Below are 19,492 nucleotides of genomic sequence, written 5' to 3' on the forward strand. Positions count from 1 at the left end.
TTCTTTCTCAAGTTACCTTCTTTGCATTTCAGTCTAATGATTCAGCAGAAACGTCCTACCCAAACCAATCACCACACCAGAAACAAACATCCCCCACAAAACTATAAGGTAGTGACATGTATGTTACACAAACCAATTACAGCATAACACTGGGACAAAAGATACCTGGAAAGTGAGAAGAAAGGCGTGATCTGCTGGTACTCTAACATTCTTAGGTAACTCCCGCTGGTTCATAATGATGAAACGATAATTTAGTCCTTGAGAGTTTGACACACTGGGATAATTTTCATACCTGACCATATATATTAGAGCACTCATTTTAGTTTTTTAGGGCTAAGTGCCCATATGAGCACTCTAATTGAGGTACTGCAGTTTAGAGAGGCGTAGTACCATGTGCTAGTACACATGGTAATGCAAGAGTCATGTTTTTGTGAAAAGACAAAACATTTTGTAGAGGTTTTCTTTGATCTATATTTTTTAACGTTTCTCATGGAAAAAAAACAAGACTGTTATACAGAAGACTCGTTGCAGACAGTGCAATTCTGCATTATAGAAGTAATGACACCTGCATACTGGGTTGGGAATGGGGACATTAGAAGTTTCCAGGATGGAGAGAATACTCTCATATCCACATATGTGTTAAAATGTTATACGAGCTCCTAGTGGACCTCTCAGAGTATAACACTTCTGCATCAATCCTCTGATCATGCACTTGTATATAACAACACTGCACTTGTGTTCCTTCTTTGATACAACAAATCTGATAACAAAAATCCACCTAAAATGTGTATACCGTGTTTCTGCTGATACTTAATAGTCACCTGCATACTTACAGTATCTAAAAAGAGCCATGAAAAGCACCAAAAATATTTTTTTCAAAGATATTATTTTGCTAGGCAAAAATTGGTGACATAAGCAAAAAAATAATTGCAGATTTAATAGCAGATCCATGGATTTTGGACCTCTGCTCAGAAGCTGTGTATGCAAGTGGAACAGGGAAGGTTTTTGTTCTATGGGAATTTTGCTTGTGTAAGGATGGATTAAAGAAAGTCAGGATTTGGCCAAGTATAATTGACAACAATTTGCTCAGGACACTGGGGCATCGTGAAAAATGCCATTGAATCCAAAATGAAAACAAGGGGTCAGGACTTCAATTTTACATTCCATCTGTATTAAATGTAGAAACTCTCCACAGAAGCTAAACACTTGACTACTCTCCAAACCTATCTCAGAAGATATGGAAAATACAGGCATATGGGTCAGATTTTCTAAAACCCATCAGCTCTTCTCTGTGTTTTGAAGTCTTGTTAGTTCATCAGAGAAACTGATTAGAATGGCTTACTTAGTTCTGAGCACTGCTCTTCTGTTCAGGAACCTCTGCTCCCAATAGTACTGTACTAGGAATTTTATTTATCCAATACATGGTGTTAAACCTTGAATTTCACCCTGATTCAGACTGAGCACTTTACTTTGGGCACTCTTCTTACTGGTACCAGGTGTCTGACTATTGAGCCTTCAAGTGTACATTGGAAGATATTCCAAACCACTTCATGACCATTAGGGAACAACATATCCCACTGCCTCATGTAAAAAGAAGTGAAGGAAAGACAATGTCAAATTCAGTCCTGTATCCACACTCTTGTGGTGTGATGCCCAGTGTTTGTGTGGGCTGATTATAAAATGAGGGAGAGGGAGGGAGAGAAAGAGATCAAAGAAGTAGTCATCAGACAAGCCCATCAAATCAGAATCAGCTACTAAATAAACAAGTAAGTAGTAAACATCTCATGTGTCTCCAGCTCCTCTGCCTTGCAGAATTAAATCAGGGTTGGAGCCTTGTCAACAGGCCCCCAGCTCTGCCCCTTCATTGGCACAGTGACCCTTATGAGCGCCCCTTCATTATGAATTCCTTCACTTGCCTAAAAAAGCTCCTTTTGAATTAAAAAGCAGCCAGAAGCAGGTAAGGTTCAGTTTGAGAGAAAGAAAGGGAACAGGGAAAACAAGGAAAAGGGAACTGTATATTATCATAAACCTGTGATGCCTTTGGTTTTCTAAGCACTCCCTCTGTTTGCAGAGCTGAGCAGCCAGTTTTGTTCTCAGAGATCTATGCAGAGAGACAGAGGAAGTGCACACTGTACTCACAGATAGAGGCTTTACTTTTGTTCCTTCTTGTTTGATTGGTGTTTCCCCCTTTGGTTAATCTTAAAAGAAATGTACTAAAAGGCTGGATTCTGGTCCCTTTTACTCATGTTTAAGCCTAGGCCTAAAAAACTTCAAAGGCCAGGTCTTTCATAAGTGCACCCCTCTGCACGTTCTTTATGGCTTGTTTGCAAAATGTTTCCATTTTCACAGCAAATGCTGTAATGTTGGGAAATTTCATGACATGAAAACCCTTAGTTTTGTGCTCTTGTTGTGAAGACTGCCATTTTGGTCACCACCGGGGATTGTACCTGGGACTTCCACAGCTAAAAGCTGGAGCTTCTGCAGCTTGAGCTCTGGGACTAAACCCTCTAGCTGGCAATTATACCTGAGTCATCTTGTCTATGGAGCAGGCACAGAGGGGTACACATATACACACTGAATGATTACACTTCCATGAGGCACTATCCCTTTGATCCATGCATTATTGAATAGGACAACACTGCATCTGGAAGATTGTTAAAGAAGATACGTGTATTTTTAATTATCCTGAAGTTCCCAAAAGCAGGGGATGAGGTCTTTAAATTGCACTAAAAAGAAAAAAAATACATTAATTAATGACATACACAAGTTCTCTTGTAAAGCAGGTCTCTGCTCTGCTCTGTTCTGAAACAAAAAAGCAGCATTGTTCTAAAACACCATTAATACTGATGAGGCTGCCGAGACTAAAACTCGGCACCAGTACTTAGAGGGGGAGAAAAAGAGATGGTTTTCTGAAATAAAACCACATGATTGCACGTCCTACTCAATTATACACAAAGAGAAGAGAATAAAAATGCACAGACACAAACATACCACCCTAAATGATGCTCATATAAAGTCCTGGCTGCTTATCCTTCAGAAGACTGCAGAGATAGCAATGGAATCCCACCAGCAGGAAGTGACCAATACCACTGTCATGTTTTGAAGATGTGCAAAATAAATTAAAACAAGCAACAAATACAAACCAATAAGAGACTCTTTCATCAAAGTTTAGAGAGACTCTTCAGAAACAACAACTCTTCAGAATCATTTACAAATGCCTCCCTATCTGTAAACACAAGAAACGTCCTTAATGTAAACAACATCCCTCCCACTAAAAGTGCGAGGAGAAATGAACAGGAAGGAACTCAGCAGAAGAGGGAATAAATCACTGACAGACTTTTATGAAACAAGACATCTCGGGTCCTTACGTATACACTCACACACCAGAGTTGCTTATTAACTCCACATGGACCAAAAGAAGCCATTTTGGAACTAGGGACTCTAACAAGATGAAAAACATGAAATGAGGATCCAGGAACAGATAGGATGTACCATTTTCAATAAACACCAACAAAGATGGGAATCTCACAAAGCAGCAGCTGCACTATCTTGTGCTGTGATTCCATTTCATAAGCTTAGCAACACTGGGATAAATCTGTACAGTGCTAATGGACGTAGGTGAGCTGGGTATTGGTGTCAGTGTTGGTGGTCAACCATAGGGATCCTCCCTCTGGATTAGTATTGAACCAAAGCTCCAGCATGGCATGTTCCTGGAAATACGGACTTCCAGTAAGATTTAAAACCAAGGTCCTAAGCATTTGTCTTCATTGGAGATTCCATGGCACACTTTCAAAACAAAGAAACAAAAAAAAACCAGAGAAACCCCAACACGTTGGTCAGATTATAGTCTACTTATATCCATCCCTCTCCCCACACACAGCTTTACATGGATATGGAATTCTTGACTTTTTGTCCTAAACCTTTGTGTTTTGCTGTTGTGTCCTATGAGATTGTGAGTGAAGCAATCCAGCAGCATAGTTTTAGATAGGCTAAACACCCACAGATTCATTAAGCAGTAGAGTGTTTCAGAAACTGAACTGAGATCCAAATTTCACCTTTGGAGATTACGGGCCTATGAGGCCTACCTATAAGATTCTCTCAGCAATGGGGCTAAGCCAAAAGTCAAGATCCAAGCACCTCGCCGGGTTTCAGAGCCTGGGCTCCAGCCCGAGCCAGAATGTCTACACTGTAGTTTGATAGCCCAGCAGCCCAAGCCCTGTTAGCCTGAGTCAGCTGACCCAGGCCAACTGCAGCCATGCCGCAGGTCTTGTATTGCAGTGTAGACGTACCAGTAAAGGGCCCAAACTGAGATCAGGACTCCTGGCTGTTGCTAAGTGCTGTACAAATACATTCTAAGAGGCACTTCTGTAGAGTTTTCAATGGAATAGACAAGATAGACAAAAGCAGGGGCAGGACAGAGACAAACAGAGGTTAAGTGACTTGCCCAAGCTCATACATCAGGTCAGAGGAAGAGCAGGGAATAAAATCCTGGTCTCTGCAATCTTTGTCCAGTGCTCTATCCATGCTGCCTCTCCTTTATAGTCACTGTCAATGTATTGCTAATCATTATAATTCAAACAGGCAATTACACCCTTTGCAAAAATACTGGTGGATACAAGCACCCCTTATGGAGTATGTGAAAAGCAGTCTGGAAGGTGGAGGAAAAATTCCCCAGAATATAATCAGATTTTCCTGAATTAGGCTTCGTGCATCTTCAGATCCTCCATGAATTTATCTTAATTCTTTTTTGAACCCTGTTATAGTCTTGGCCTTCACAATATTCTCTGGCAAAGAGTTCCATTTGATACAGGTTATTTCACAAGGAAGCTTTGACATTTAATGCAAGTGTTTAACTAGATCAAAAAGGCTACAATTTCATTTCAGGCAATTGGCAAACAAGTAGTAATTAAACTGCCATATATGGTGGTTACTATCTTAACAAGGCTGGCCAGAACACAATTTATTTCTCTTAATTTGGAGAAATTTGATAGTTTTTTAGCCCCTGAACTTGTCTGATAAATTTCTATTTAATTCAGTTTGATGGATAAAGATTGAGTTTAATAAGCACCTAGAATATATAAAAAGATTATGATCTATGATTCGACAATGTCCTGACAAAATGTCTAACAAGAAACATGACCCAAACCACACCACTCTTTAATGATACCTCTTAAAAATTCCTGACCTCCCACTGAACACTCTTGCAAATTTCCCTGGTTCAGCCTTTGTGGAGTATCCCATAGATGTCTCTAACATTGCTAACATGGGGAAATAAAATGAGAGAGTCATCAGCTCAGACAGACAAATGGTCTGGTTCTGTGTTATTTTCTCTTTCAGATAATAAAACGCACTGTTTAGTTAGTGATGTGCTGCCAAGATTTTTTACTTGCTGAGTTTTTCTGCCTTATTCTGATGTACATATGACATTCTCTTACTCTAACAATATGCTTCTGTTCCTCATAAAAGATACCAATTCCATGCTCTTCCCCACTCCAAATAAATCCATCAATTCCATACTCTTTTCCAGCTTACTCCATCAATTCTGTATTCCTCCCACTCCAAAAAACCCCCATCTGTCCCATATTTCTTCCACAAATAAATCCATCAGTTCCATATTTTTATTTTGCCCAAGGCTTTATCTTATCCCATAGGCTTGCTAAACAGTCCTTCTGCCCTTCACCTGTCCCAGTATCCCCTTTGACCTAACTACCATAATTCCCTTTCCCCAGCACCTCAGGGAAACTTTTCTAGCTGTAGCCATGGCAGCTTCTCCTCACAGCAGCGGCAATGGGGGCAGGCAAATGTCCCATGGCCTCTGCTAGCTGTGGTGCCAGGCAGGTTATCCTGCAGCCACTGTGGGACCCCCGCTTCAGTGCAAGGGCAGCTCAGGCCTGCCTCTACTCCTCCTTTCTGTGCACTAGAGGTGGGGTGGGAGTGCATCCCCACGCTCTCTCAGAGGTGCTCGTGCAGGGACTTCACCATTAGAAGTGATCAGGCCAAGCACCACTTTTTCCAGCAGGGGGAAAACAACGTGATCTTTAACCCATCCCGATATTAAGTCTATCAACCCTTTAACCCCATCACTCACAATAATTACTCTGTTCAGCTTGGGAAAGGGCGTAGGAACATGCTTTATATAGGAGACATTGTACAAATAAAGTTGCATTGTATTATAACCAATTACATCAGTGAGTGCTGAATACAGCAATGCCATATGGGTGTGGAGCAGGTATTTCCCATACAGTGGGGGGATGCCCAGGACTCACGTATGGATCCAGAGAAGACTTACTGACCTACCCTGCCATTTCAGTGCTGGCCAATTGTTCACTTAATTACCAGTAATAGCCTTCCATTGTGTTAAGGTTTCTGGCAATAGAGGGATATTTTGGTTTATTGATAGCCCACTGTTTTTAAACTGCTGCCCTCAGCAGGTAGCTGCACTGATGAATGGCAATTAACATGGCACCCTGCGAAGCTGAAGTGTAGTTGGAGCATGGTGCATCTTTCAAATGGATGCCATGGCATCTGCAGGAATACCAGCAGTGCTTTTAATGTTTGGTGCCTCCCTTCTTAGAATCATAGAATCATAGAATATCAGGGTTGAAAATCTAGTCCAACCCCCTGCTCAAAGCAGGACCAATCCCCAACTAAATCATCCTAGCCAGGACTTTGTCAAGCCTGACCTTAAAAATATCTAAGGAAGGAGATTCCACCACCTCCCTAGGTAACACATTCCAGTGTTTCAGCGCCCTCCTAGTGAAAAAGTTTTTCCTAATATCCAACCTAAATCTCCCCCACTGCAACTTGAGACCATTACTCCTTGTCCTGTCATCCGCTACCACTGAGAATAGTCTAGATGCATCCTCTTTGGAACCCCCTTTCAGGTAGTTGAAAGCAGCTATCAAATCTCCCCTCATTCTTCTCTTCTGTAGACTAAACAATCCCAGTTCCCTCAGCCTCTCCTCATAAGTCATGTGTTCCAGTCCCCTAATCATTTTTGTTGCCCTTCGCTAGACTCTCTCCAATTTTTCCACATCCTTCTTGTAGTGTGAGGCCCAAAACTGGACACAGTACTCCAGATGAGGCCTCACTGATGTCGAATAGAGGGGAACGATCACGTCCCTCGATCTGCTGGCAATGCCCCTACTTATACATCCCAAAATGCCATTGGCCTTCTTGGCTACAAGGGCACACTGTTGACTCATATCCAGCTTCTCGTCCACTGTAACCCCTAGGTCCTTTTCTGCAGAACTGTGTGTTCCATGTGTCATGTGTTCCAGTCCTCTAATCATTTTTGTTGCCCTCCTTCTTGATTAAGGACTGAAGAAACTATAAGGATGGACACTTTCAAAACATATATAATATATTGATTTATTCGTATTTCCTAGGAATATTTGTTAAGAGCCAATAATGTGGCAGGCTGTGTGGGATCCAGAAAGAGATTGTATTTCTTATAAACTCACAGCCCAGCCTTGTAAAGCGAAGTCAACAGGAATTGTCGGGACTTGGCACCTTTCAGGAAGTGGCTCAGCACCTGGCAAGATGGGGCCCTTTTTGGATAGATCCTGAGGGTTTTGGAGTATCTGCATGTCCCATTGATTTCAGTCTATGTGTTCTGCACTTCTCAAGATTTGGTTCCACTGAAGGAATCCTCTTTTTTGGGTTTTGGTATTCCTTCTCTATACCCATCACTCTGGATAGCTTAGTGACTGATAATGAGTTGTGTTGCCTTTCAACATGATTCACAGCCCCAGAAAAAGCAAGCACCTTAGAAGTAAATTTAAACAACTTCTGCTTCTTGATTAGTTCATCTTTCTCCCATCCTACTAGATTAGGCTCCATTTAGTCTCTGAGATTAACTACTTTGATTCATGTACTGGAGGACAGATAACAAGGGCAAGATGCTCCTAACAATACCAAAACAAAATGTCTCCGGAAAGTCTGAGTAAGAGGTTCCATCTCCTGTGAACTCCGAGGTCATGAGGATTTTGAGGTTTAAATACCTAGGTTCGAGCTCTGGTCTGGATGCAATACTGCTCATCTGAATGGAGATGCACCTGCCTAGCCCTCATCTGCATTTGAGCTGGAGTCTGCAATTTCTTATTTTGGTTCTGTTTCTGTGTAGCTTCATGTGCATCTCTCGCCTTGCACCTGCACCGCAGCATGCACTATTTGCATGGCTATGTCAATCTTCTGGTTGATGTGTGGCCTTTCTGGTTGTGGGTTTTGGGTCCCCTTTGCAGCTAATGGCTTCCTCCCTCATTCTCTGTGTTAAATTTCTGTTTCTCTTTTTGCTCCAACATATGTCTAAAATATTTACTTGGTGCATGAACCACTGTAAGTGTTGAGTTTTGCTTTTAGGGGCAAATCCTGCTTCCTTCTCTTTATCCCCAGAAGGCTGCTGAGGCTGCAGCAGCAGAAGTCATAGCTGTGGGCTGATAAAGAATTGTCAGCAGCTAGTGCAACTGTAATAAGGTTTCACATTGATCCCAGTGAAGTTACACTCGATAAGCAAGTGTTACAACCGATATGCCTGACATGCAACAAGCGGATGAAATGTGCAAACAGAGGTGAAGGGTAGAAGATGAGGTGAAAGTATGTTCCGTGCTTGTTCTGTGGTATTTATATAATCATTCACCAAACATTTTATTTTTACCTCATCTTGTACCTCAACCTCTTTTTGTGTGTTTCATCCACCTGTTTTATGTCAGACATACAGGCTGTAAACTCTCTGGTGCGGGGACGGACACTTTTGTTAGCTGTTTGTATATTGCCTTTCACAAAGGAGCCCTGAACCTACAGTGTAACTGAAATAAACAACATCGAAATAGGGCTGGTGTTGCACTGTAGGTGTTGTAAACGTAAAATTCGACACTTACTATTGGCACAAACAACTAATAGTAACTTTATAGCAGGTCACAGACACATACACAGATCCTGCCACAGCACAAGACTAACTGGCCCAAACCACCTTTGTATATCCTGGTGTCTAAGGTAGAAAACTTTTGTCCATCTAAACCTCTCGTGCATCACTTCTGCCTAATATGCCAACATAAAGCTCACATTTTTGCTGATAATAATGTTCCTTTCTAGCTGGAGAGAAGGCTGGGTTTTATTTTTTAAATCCCTATGATAGGGTTTTGTAACTTTAGCAGTGTTATTGTAAGAGTGCTTTTGTGTTAGCACATTCCATTATGTGCCAACAGCTATTCATAATTACTAATATGTAAAACTAGTCTGGGGGGTTTAAAGCTTTTAACAAGACTTTGTCTAGACTGGTATTCTGTGACAATACAATTAAATCATATTGTAAAAATAAACTGACATGGCATTCTTTTAATTACCTTTTGGGGCCGCTACTCCCCTGTGGGGGTCTGATCTTGATCTAATTTAAATCAGTGAAATCAGGTGTTGTTCACTGGAGTTGCACCAGGATAAAACTTAATGAGATCAGCATCTCACCCTAGATGTGTATAACCAGATAATAGCCTGATGTAACTCCACTGACTATAATGGAAATACATTAAAAATAAACATGTCCCTGTCTTTTTGTTACAATGTACGTCAAAGTACTCTCATAGCACAGGGCAATGACTTATGGCCGGATCCTAAATCGGCTGAAGTCAATGGAAAGAAGTCAGTGGAAAGATACCTGTTAACTTCAAACTTATCAGGGGTCTGGAACTGAGTTTTTCACTTGCCCTTTAAATCTGGCTTGTCATTTGCTACCTCCCCAGCAAACCTGCGGTAGGGAATGAAGACAAACAACAACTTCGCCCAAGACTGATGCCAGTGGAGTTCCATAAACTAACTGGCAGGCGGTGTTGCCTTTAGACATGGCCCTATCCCAGGCACTAAATGTTTCACCTCTTAAATCGGCTCATTATCCTCAGCCCAGAGAGGGAGGGGAAATTCAAAATCTGCTCCCTCTATCTTTTCCTTCTATAATTCCATGTATCCTTTTAATTTTATGGCAGGAGGGATGGTTGGATGGTATTACTCTGTTGCTTGGGTGTTTGTAGCCTTTGACATCAGAATGGGTCTCACATGCCTGATTTTATTTTTCTAGATAATTAAACTTTCATTTGTTGCTTCCTTGAGACTACAGATTTTAAAACTATACATTTTCCTGTTGGGTTAGGATCCGTTCCAACTTCCAATCCCCAATTTCGATTACATGCTCAGAAACTAACTCCAAACATTTACTGCGTTTGAAGGTCACAGTGCTATTGATTGATTTCCAGTTATAATGTATGTTGTCCTAACATGAGTTTAAAAAAAAAATCTGGGCTAACTCCAAAAATGCAAGGATCAAAGCATCTGGACTTGTTGCTTTCATGTTTGGCACATAAAGGGCTGGCAGTCACCAATGTGGTCTTGGCTGGGCTATAGTTGTTTTCATTCTCTGATGTGAAACAGTTGGGAATCACAGACCCTCCAACAGTTATAGTGGACTAAATAAAAATTGGCTTAATAACCTGCCAAGCATTTGGAAGTGCCAGTCTCCACAGTTTTTCACAAATTATTGGCTGTGGCATGTTTTTCTTTTCTTTTTCATTCTTTTTTTTTTTTAAAGGAAAGACTTTTCTATAAAACTGGTCTTTTTAAGTTAAGCATTTGAAATAGGTAAACTCTTCATATCATCAGACCAGTTGATCATCTTTCATCTGACTTCACTAATTTCTTTGGCTGCTTGATTTGAATTATTATTATTATTATTATTATTGTTTTTACAAGTTTCTGTCTGACTTTTCACATAAGAAAATAAACAAGGGATGATTTCCAGGCCAGTCTGACTCCCAGGTATTCCAGCATTGCAATTGTACATAAGCTTTTCACTTTCCAAACTATTTTTAACTGATTACCCCCCAAAGTGTTCATTAGCCTCATAGTCTTTTATTGTTTCTGATTATTATTTGCATTATGGTAATATCCAGTGGCCCCATTGTGCAATGTAATGTACATAGTAAAAGACAATCCCTGCCTTAACCAGTTTAGGGTCTAAACAGACAAACAACGGGTGGGAGAAAGGAAATGCTATTCTCCCTGTTTTACGGATGGCGAACTAAAACAGAGAGAAAGTTTAAGTGACTTGTCCAAGGTCACAGAGGAAGTCTGTGGCAGAGCCAAATATTTAATGGAGATCTCCTGAGTGCCAGTCAGGTTCCTTAACCATAACATTAATTTTCCTCTATAGCTCTTTTAAAAGAAACTTTTTACTTATCATATTCTCTGATTATGTTTCTAAAAATGTGTTCACAATTCAGAATTTGAAAATCTCACTTTTAAACCTCTGCATGCATTTTTCAGTGGTTCCAAAAACTTTTTACTCTTTCCCTCTGCTAATTTGGAGGAGAAGGAAATTAGTATTTCCTTTGGGAGTGACTTTTATAGTGAGTAAAAAGTAAATGGCTGATAATTTTGAGCAGGCCTAGACTAGGTGCTGTCGAGCCAGGTCTTAAAAACTTCTAAGGATGGAGATTCCACCACCACTCTAGGTAACCCATTCCAGTGCTTCACCACCCTCCTAGTGAAATAGTTTTTCCTAATATCCAACCTAGACCTCCCCCATTGCAATTTGAGACCATTGCTCCTTGTTCAGTCATCTGCCACCACTGAGAACAGCCGAGCTCCATCCTCTTTGGACACCCCCTTTAGGTAGTTGGAGGCTGCTATCAAATCCCCCCTCACTCTTCTTGTGCAACACACCCACTACTTGAGTCAAACAGATGCTGTCAAGTGTGACACATTGGGCTAAATTTGGACCTGGTGTAAGCAGGTGAAACTCCACTTACACCAAATTGGAATATGTCTCATTGCATGGTGGTTTTGTGATGTGGTCAAAACTTCCTTATGGACAAGTCTTAGTGTAACCCTCTGGTCAGCATGCCTCCCACAGCCAGAGGTGAAAGTAAGCCGGTATGGTATGGTGTACCGGCAAGAGCTGGTACACAGCTGACCGTACCAGCTGGGGGCAGCTTCCCTGAGCCCAGCAATTTAAAAGGGCCCGGGGCTCCTGGCAGCGGCTGAAGCCTCTGGCCCTTTAAATTGCTACCAGAGTCCCAAGGCTCCTGGCTGCCACCGCCGCGAGCACTAACATGGGGCTCCAGCGGCGATTTAAAGGGTCCATGGCTCCCGGCTGCTGCTGCCACTACTGCACCAGCAGCCAGAGCCCTGGACCCTTTAAATCACCATCAGAGCCCCAGGGTAGCAGTGGTGGCCGGGAGCCCCAGGCCCTTTAAATCACTGCCGGTGCCCTGGGGTAGCGCTGGCGGTGGCCAGGAGCCCCAGGCCCTTTAAATCGCTGCTGGGCTGTGCTGAAGGGCTGGCTGGGGGAGGCTGGCCTCAACCCCGCTTCTTTTGCCTGAGGTCCCGCCCCTTTCGGTTGAGCTGCCCCTGCACCTTGCTCAGGACCCTGGCTGCCCTGTATACCGGTAAGTCCCTTAAGTTACTTTCACCCCTGCCCACAGCCCTCAGCTGTAGACCTATCTTTAGCTCAGTCTGTAGAGACTCATGATCTAGAGGTCTTCAGTTCAATCCTTGGTGCAACGGACAAGATGGTGGTCCTTGCATAGGCTGTTATTTGTACTTGTGACAAAACCAAATTTGGACACACGTCTCCAGAGGGGCAGCATTCGTTCAGTCCATTCGTAAACCCATTGGGCCATCTAGTCCCTACCAATAATTTCTTGAATACAATAAATATCATAGTGAAAACAGATGATGAGGGACTGTATGACTCAGGGTTTTAAGAATCAGTTCTGTATGTTTACGCTTCTACATTTTTGGTCTGGATCTGCCCAAAGTAGAGATTATCAACAAGTGATATGAGTTTACTATCTAGATCCACTTCCCAGCAAACATGCATGTAAACATCACACAAATCACCACCACAATTAGCTACCTTTTCTCAGTCTCATAGGGTTGGAATGGACATGGACAACGAATTACCTTCCCACCTTTAGTGGTCACCCCATGACAAGGTTGAAGCACATCAGCAGCATAGCATGGGGAAGTCTCCATTGCTGTAGTCCTACGATTCCTGTTCTGTGGATAAAGGGGAGGACGGTTAAGGCATTGAACTTGGGTTCAGTGGGTGAAGTCCTGGCTCCCTCAAAGTCAACATTAAAACTTCCATTGACTCTAGTGGAGCCAATATTTTAGGTTCCTGAGTGAAATTTATGTGCTTGAGTGAAATGTTGTCAACTGGTGCTGTGTGTGTGTGTGTTTATAGATACAGTTTGCTTTTCATATGGTTGTTAGAATGTCCTGCATACATTCTTTCCATATAAAATCATTTTCTAAAATAACTTAGTCCAATAGTTATACCTAGTCTGAATATCAAACATTTTAAAATGTTTTGATTATAAGCAAGTAAAGGAGCATATGTGCAATTATATTTTGGGTGCAATAGCTTTAGCTGCCACATTTTGGCATTTTATTTTATTAGCTAAAAGCCCACATATGGTTTCCATGTTCCCAATCTGATGTTAAAGATGCAATGGCTGAATTAAGCAATGTTTCTCCACACCCCAACTCCCTTAGATATACTTAAGAAGTCCACTCAGATTATAAAAAAAGTAAATTAAGGTTTATATTATTCAGAAGGTGGCCTGTAGTAGGGACTAATATAGTGCTATTTTTGTAAGTGTGCTTGTACCCTGCACAGACTGTTTCATGTTGTAAGATATTAATCACATTAATCATGGTGGGCGGCGGGGGGAGAAGTCTACACTGAATGCCAAAATATTTTACAAACAGTAACAACACTGTTATGTCAATGCAAGAGGATCCCAATTACTTTGCCTTCTCCATCTGGCCCAATACTACTCTGCCATTAGCAGTCGATGCTTAAAGGTCTTCAGCAACCACTGAACACTGGACCTGGTGAATCTCAATGGACGCCTTTGAAAGACACAGTGTATAAGAGAGATTCAAGCTGCGGAAGCCTAGGGGAAACTGAGCTGAAAGGACCCAATTCAGCTTCATTTTCATATGCAAACTTATATGTATTTGTGATACCTCTAATGGCACAGAAAAAATATATACCAGTAACGGTCTGGTGGAGGGGCCAGAACTTACTGGATATGACACCTTTCACACCACACCATCAGGAATAAATGAACATGCAACTCACTATGGGAAATATTCAGCCTTGAATGGGTGCTTTAGGAAGTCCAGGGTTGCGTGTCTCTTTTTCTACTGCATTAATTCAAGAGCTGAGCAGAATGTGGACCTCGTGCTTTCTAGAGTGCTAGGTGAAGGCAGAGTTGGGCTAGTTGGTCTGGTGATGTTCCATAGCCCCAAGAGGATGTGTCCAGTTGATTTATGGGTGTGGCCAGGCCCCATCCCTCCTATGCGTGTCCTGCAGGCAGCAGCAGGTCTGAGGGAATGTGCACAAAATTAGAGGTGGTTCAGATTTGGGGTTCCATATCTCAATTTGGATCATACAATATATTGCCTAAATCTCTATTGGCTTGTTTGCGATTCATCTTCAGATTTCAGTGATTGGATACTAAAATAACTATCTATAATTTAAAAGGACCTCAACTATTACTAAGGGGAGTAACTGGAAAAGTTTAGTCAGGTTTAGTCAGGTGGTCTAGGTCATAGGGCTATCGTTTTTCGGGGGCAACTGCTCCCCTAGCTGATCACCGTGGTGTTAGTTCTGCAGTGCTTATTGACATCAGTGGGGATTTTGCCTGTGTAAAGACTGCAGGATCGAGCCATAGGCCCACTTCAGCAAAGAACTTAAGCACATGCTTAAATCCATCCCTATTCAAAGCACTTAAGTGCAGGCTTATTGCCATTTAAACATGCGGTTAAATGCTTTGCTGAATAGGTGCCTGTTATTCCTAAAGGTATGTCTATACTGCAATCATGGGTGTGACTGCCATGTGAGTGGACATACCCACGCTAGCTTTAATCTAGTTAGTGCAGGTACCAGAGCAATGAAGCTGTGGCAGAGTACACTTCAGCATGGGCTAGCTCCAGGAGTAATTCCCCAGGGTTCTGGGTGGGCTTGTACACCCCGTGCTGACGTGCATGCTGCTGTGACTTCACTGCTCCAGTACCCAAGCTAGCTAGATTAAAATGGGCTCAGGTGTGTCTACATGAGCTGAAATGATGCTCTGTGATTGGAGTATAGTCATATTCAAAGTCATTGGGTTTGGGTTCCAGGCGTGGTTGTTATTTCAATCTCTATTTTCAAGGGGGTCCACTATTTGTGAGATCCTCAGTTTTGGGTACCCAACTTGAGACAGCTAAGGTCAAATTTTCAGAACGCCAACATGCTCACTGAAGTCCAGAGGGGCAGTAGATGCTCAGCCTTTCTGAAAGTCAGGTCCTAGGCATCTCAAATTGTGCCCTAAGAATTTGTGGTAATGGACATTTGGAAAATGTAGGACTTAACATTGTTTTTTTCTTTCATGCTAATGAAAGAAAAAAGGATTTAGAGCTTAAAGAACAAGGGAATGTTGTGCTGAAAGTCCTATAGCAGTGGTTCCCAAACTTGTTCCGCCGCTTGTGCAGGGAAAGCCCCTGGCGGGCTGGCCCGTTTTGTTTACCTGCCGCGTCCGCAGGTTCGGCCAATCTTGGCTCCCAGCGGCCGTGGTTCGCTGCTCCAGGCCAATGGAAGCTGCTGGAAGCGGCGCGGGCCAAGGGACGTACTGACTGCTGCTTCCAGCCGCTCCCATTGGCCTGGAGCAGCAAACCGTGGCCAGTGGGATCCGTGATCAGTCGAACCTGCGGACGCGGCAGGTAAACAAACCAGCCTGGCCCGCCAGGGGCTTTCCCTGCACAAACGGCAGAACAAGTTTGGGAACCACTGTCCTATAGGATAACTAGAATGGTTCAAGTGAGGTGTGGGGTGGCAGCAGTCTGTAAAGTCAAGAGACACTTAAACCATTCTGTAGACACTTGGAAAATACATTGCTAAGCTCAAGTAGGAACAAGTTATGGAAACATCAGTTTAAATGAATATTTCCAATCACTTGTACTCTATTTATTACATGCCTGAGTGGTTCCAGGGACAACAAAAAAATATGCATTGTTGTAATGCCAAGTACAAAAACGGCAATATGGATGTAGTCTTGACTCTCATTCATGGAAATCTGAAAATGTTCATGCTTCCCCTGCCTTGCCCAGTTGAGTTAGTCTCTCGGGAAGTCTGTACCGAGGACTCACCTTTGATCAAACTGTTGCCACTTTAACAGGTTCTGTACCCTTTTGATGAACAAATGCAGATTGGTTTTGAAAAACTGCAGTGTCACTCCAAACCAGATCTACTGATGGCATTGCTATCTGAGCTGCTGTCCAGAGAATGAAATAAGGAAATTACTCAATAAAGAAAGACATTAGAGAAGATAGATGCCTAATACATATTTTAAGAGCCAAATTGAAAGGTAAGGAGGTGTCTGTGGGTGTACATGTGGATTAATATATTACTCAGTGAGTCAGGGATGATAATGCATGATCATGAGATTAACAATACTCACTGATCTGTCTTGCTGAAACACCCGGGTTTGGAGCCAACCCAATAATAATGTGACAATTCCAGTTAAAAAGCCTCAGTTTGAAATAAAAAGTTAATTTCATTGTTTTGCTTCACTGGAACAATAAATATATATTGGACAACACAGTACTCCTGCCAGGATCAGAAAGTGGAGCAATAGACAGAGCTAACCTGTACCTAGTGCTTGTGGGGTGGCAACGGGATCACTGTCTACCAGCAGAACACAAGAGAATTTGCTCTTGACCAGCCTGGGCCTATATGGACAGAAATTGTCCAATACGCCCTGTGCTGAGTCCAGTGTCCAAAGTCTCGGGTGACACAAACAGTTGTGTAATGTCAGCTGATCTAAGGGCCAGAGCTAATGCCCAATGAGAGTCAATGAGAGGTTTTGCATTGACTTCAGTAAGCTTTGGATCGGGCTGGAAAGCGTTAAGAAAACTGGTGTCCATGGTGAAGTTGTATAGCTTGTATTTTTTGGCACTACATATGCTATAATCTAATGGCCTTGGCTGAGGGTGGGTTTTTTGACCTACCCTCTTTGGAATCACCTTCCCCCAGATTATGGAAAAATACACCCCTACTCTCTGCCAGTAGGTGAATTGCATTGTTGCGAAGCCTACTTTTGTCACTTTACCTTTGTGCAGCTCTCTAGATCTCTTAACTCTAAAAATAATAAAAACCAAAACAAAACATACATTTGGGATCATTTTCAAATGGAGTTCCAGTCCAGATTTCTCAAGCTCCCAGCACCCACAGCTGGGGCCAGATTTTGAAGAGACTTCATATGAATAAGGGCCAGATTTTCAAAAGGGGCAACATCTATTGACTCCCGTCATGGCACTCATGGCCAGATTTTTATTTAATCCCCCACCCAGCAATAATAAAACAACATAGCAACAGTAACACCAGCATCATTATCAATAACTAATAATAAATGCATCAAGAAAATGTAAACAAACGGCAAGAATGCTGGATAGCAGAGAGTTGCTGCTTAAGCCTACAGTGACGACCTGGGTACTTAGGTTCTCATTTGGTTGGGTGATATTTAGGAGATGTGTAACAAACTAGAACAGATGCCACTGATTCTCAGAAACATAGAAAAGACCTTGGGGTGAGGAGAGGAGGGTGTGAGATTTGTGGCTGGAAACTGCTCTTCCTTGCATGAACCTCATTTATGAGGTGTGGTCCTAGACAGAGAGTTACTAGCTTTAGGTTGTATACATTATATCAATTGCAGAATTTACATACAACCTATATCCCGAATGGAGACAATTCTGAATTGATCTGACAGGTGCTTTTCATCTCCGGTTTCTATGATTAAACAAATGTTTTAACTTGAGATTGCTAAATGCACATAACTTGAGATTGCTAAATGAACTAGTTAGAAAAGGTACTTAGGTGAATAATGCAAAAATTACTTCTAGTAATTAAAATCTTTTAATGAATTCACTTCAGCTACACTCCCTCCTGTTTTGTGTCCCCTTTTCACACCCAATTTCATTAGTACAAATAATGACAGAAAGGGACTTCCACACTCACATGCATGAGTGTTAAAAGAAACAATTTTGCACCTATTTGTGCTGAAAGTGATGGTCATTCAGGAGACAGAAAAATATCATGTGACTAACTTGATCAACAACAAATAAACAACAAAGCCTGAATTTCAAATGTCAAGGAATGAATACTCACGAAAAGCTGTTTGTGAGGAGGAAAAGGTAACTTTACGCAATACCGATTAATGTGAAGGAATAAATCATGAGGGATAACACTGCATTAGGAATGGTATTTTTGTGTTGTTGTTTAAAATCTTAAGCTTTTTGTCATCATTAAAAAAAAATCACTTTTGTATTCACTCTTTATAACACGCTGCAAGTTGGAAAGTTATTTTTACCCAGTGCAAGCTTCCTTACATAAGTGGGGAGCAGACAAATGGCAACAGTGTTCTAAAGGGGCATGAACAAGAGAAAAGTGGGCAGGGCCAATGGGTTTCTGATGGTGATGTTGTACAATAGCGCCAAACTATCATTCGTCCCTATTACCTTTTCATTGCTTCCTAGGCCCATGATATTCTTCTGCAGTTTAAATTCATAAATATGTTTTTTTAAGGAAACATTTACATTGCAGTTAGAACATGGAGGAAGAACAGTGTAAACTTAAAAATCATACCAGGGCCATGTTAGTTTTTTTTCCCCAAGCTGCATTTAAAATTAAAATAGCCAAATAGACATTCAGCATGAGATTTGGGAAGGCATGTTTCTTTTGGCAAGTTCTACTACAAAATGTCACCTATAATTAAATACAAAAGAATTGGGATTGGGGGAGGGGGAGGGGAATACAAAAGAAAGATTTGGTTTTGGATTAATTATTCTGCTGCAAACCCATCCAAAAATGCAATGTAATTCATCATTAATAATACAATTGGAAGATGCTTAAAAATATTTCTCTTTCTTTGAACCTTCTAAAGGCAGAGGCCCTGAGCCAATAAACCACTTAAACACATGTTTAATTTATAGTAAATTACGAGCCCCATTGAAAATTTAGATTAGTTCAGCAGATACGACACTAGATTGGGACCTCTGGAGACCTGGGTTTCATTCCTGACTCCACCTCAGACCTGTTGCATGACCTTGAGCAAGCCACTTTGCGCTGGGTCTTTCTTTCCTCTCCCACCAACTGTCAATATTGTTTATTTAGAGTTTGTCTACACAGAGGCTGACAGCGTGACAAGTCAGGTTGTAAATTTACAGCATGTTAATTGGCTGTGCCCTGCTACTGAGCACTAAAATTCCATCATGCAAACTGATAGCAGGGTCAACAGGGCCAGTTAGTGTGCAGCAAGCTGGTTTGCTTACATTCACACACTGGTTTGCTGTCTCCGGGTACACATTTCCCTAGATTGTTAGCTCTTTTGTGCAGGGACCATCTCTTACCCTGGGTTTATACAGTGCCTAACACAATGTGGACTTGGTTTGAGCTGGG

The 19,492-nt window shown here is 41.9% G+C and overlaps 1 protein-coding gene across 1 annotated transcript in view; it reads right to left on the minus strand.

Annotated features, from left to right (window-relative positions):
- Nucleotides 1-12,973: 12,973 nt before the first annotated feature.
- Nucleotides 12,974-19,492, minus strand: part of LOC140917185 (uncharacterized) — a 315,283-nt gene continuing 308,764 nt past the window's right edge. The window contains exons 36-38 of the transcript XR_012160738.1: nucleotides 16,186-16,310; nucleotides 14,138-14,383; nucleotides 12,974-13,047 (exon numbers count right to left, since the gene is read on the minus strand). The gene's annotated coding sequence lies outside the window, so the exon portion shown is untranslated. The remainder of the gene's footprint in view (nucleotides 13,048-14,137; nucleotides 14,384-16,185; nucleotides 16,311-19,492) is intronic.

Source organism: Lepidochelys kempii, chromosome 9 (genome assembly GCF_965140265.1).
Source record: "Lepidochelys kempii isolate rLepKem1 chromosome 9, rLepKem1.hap2, whole genome shotgun sequence".
In the NCBI taxonomy this organism is placed as follows: Eukaryota; Metazoa; Chordata; order Testudines; family Cheloniidae; genus Lepidochelys; species Lepidochelys kempii.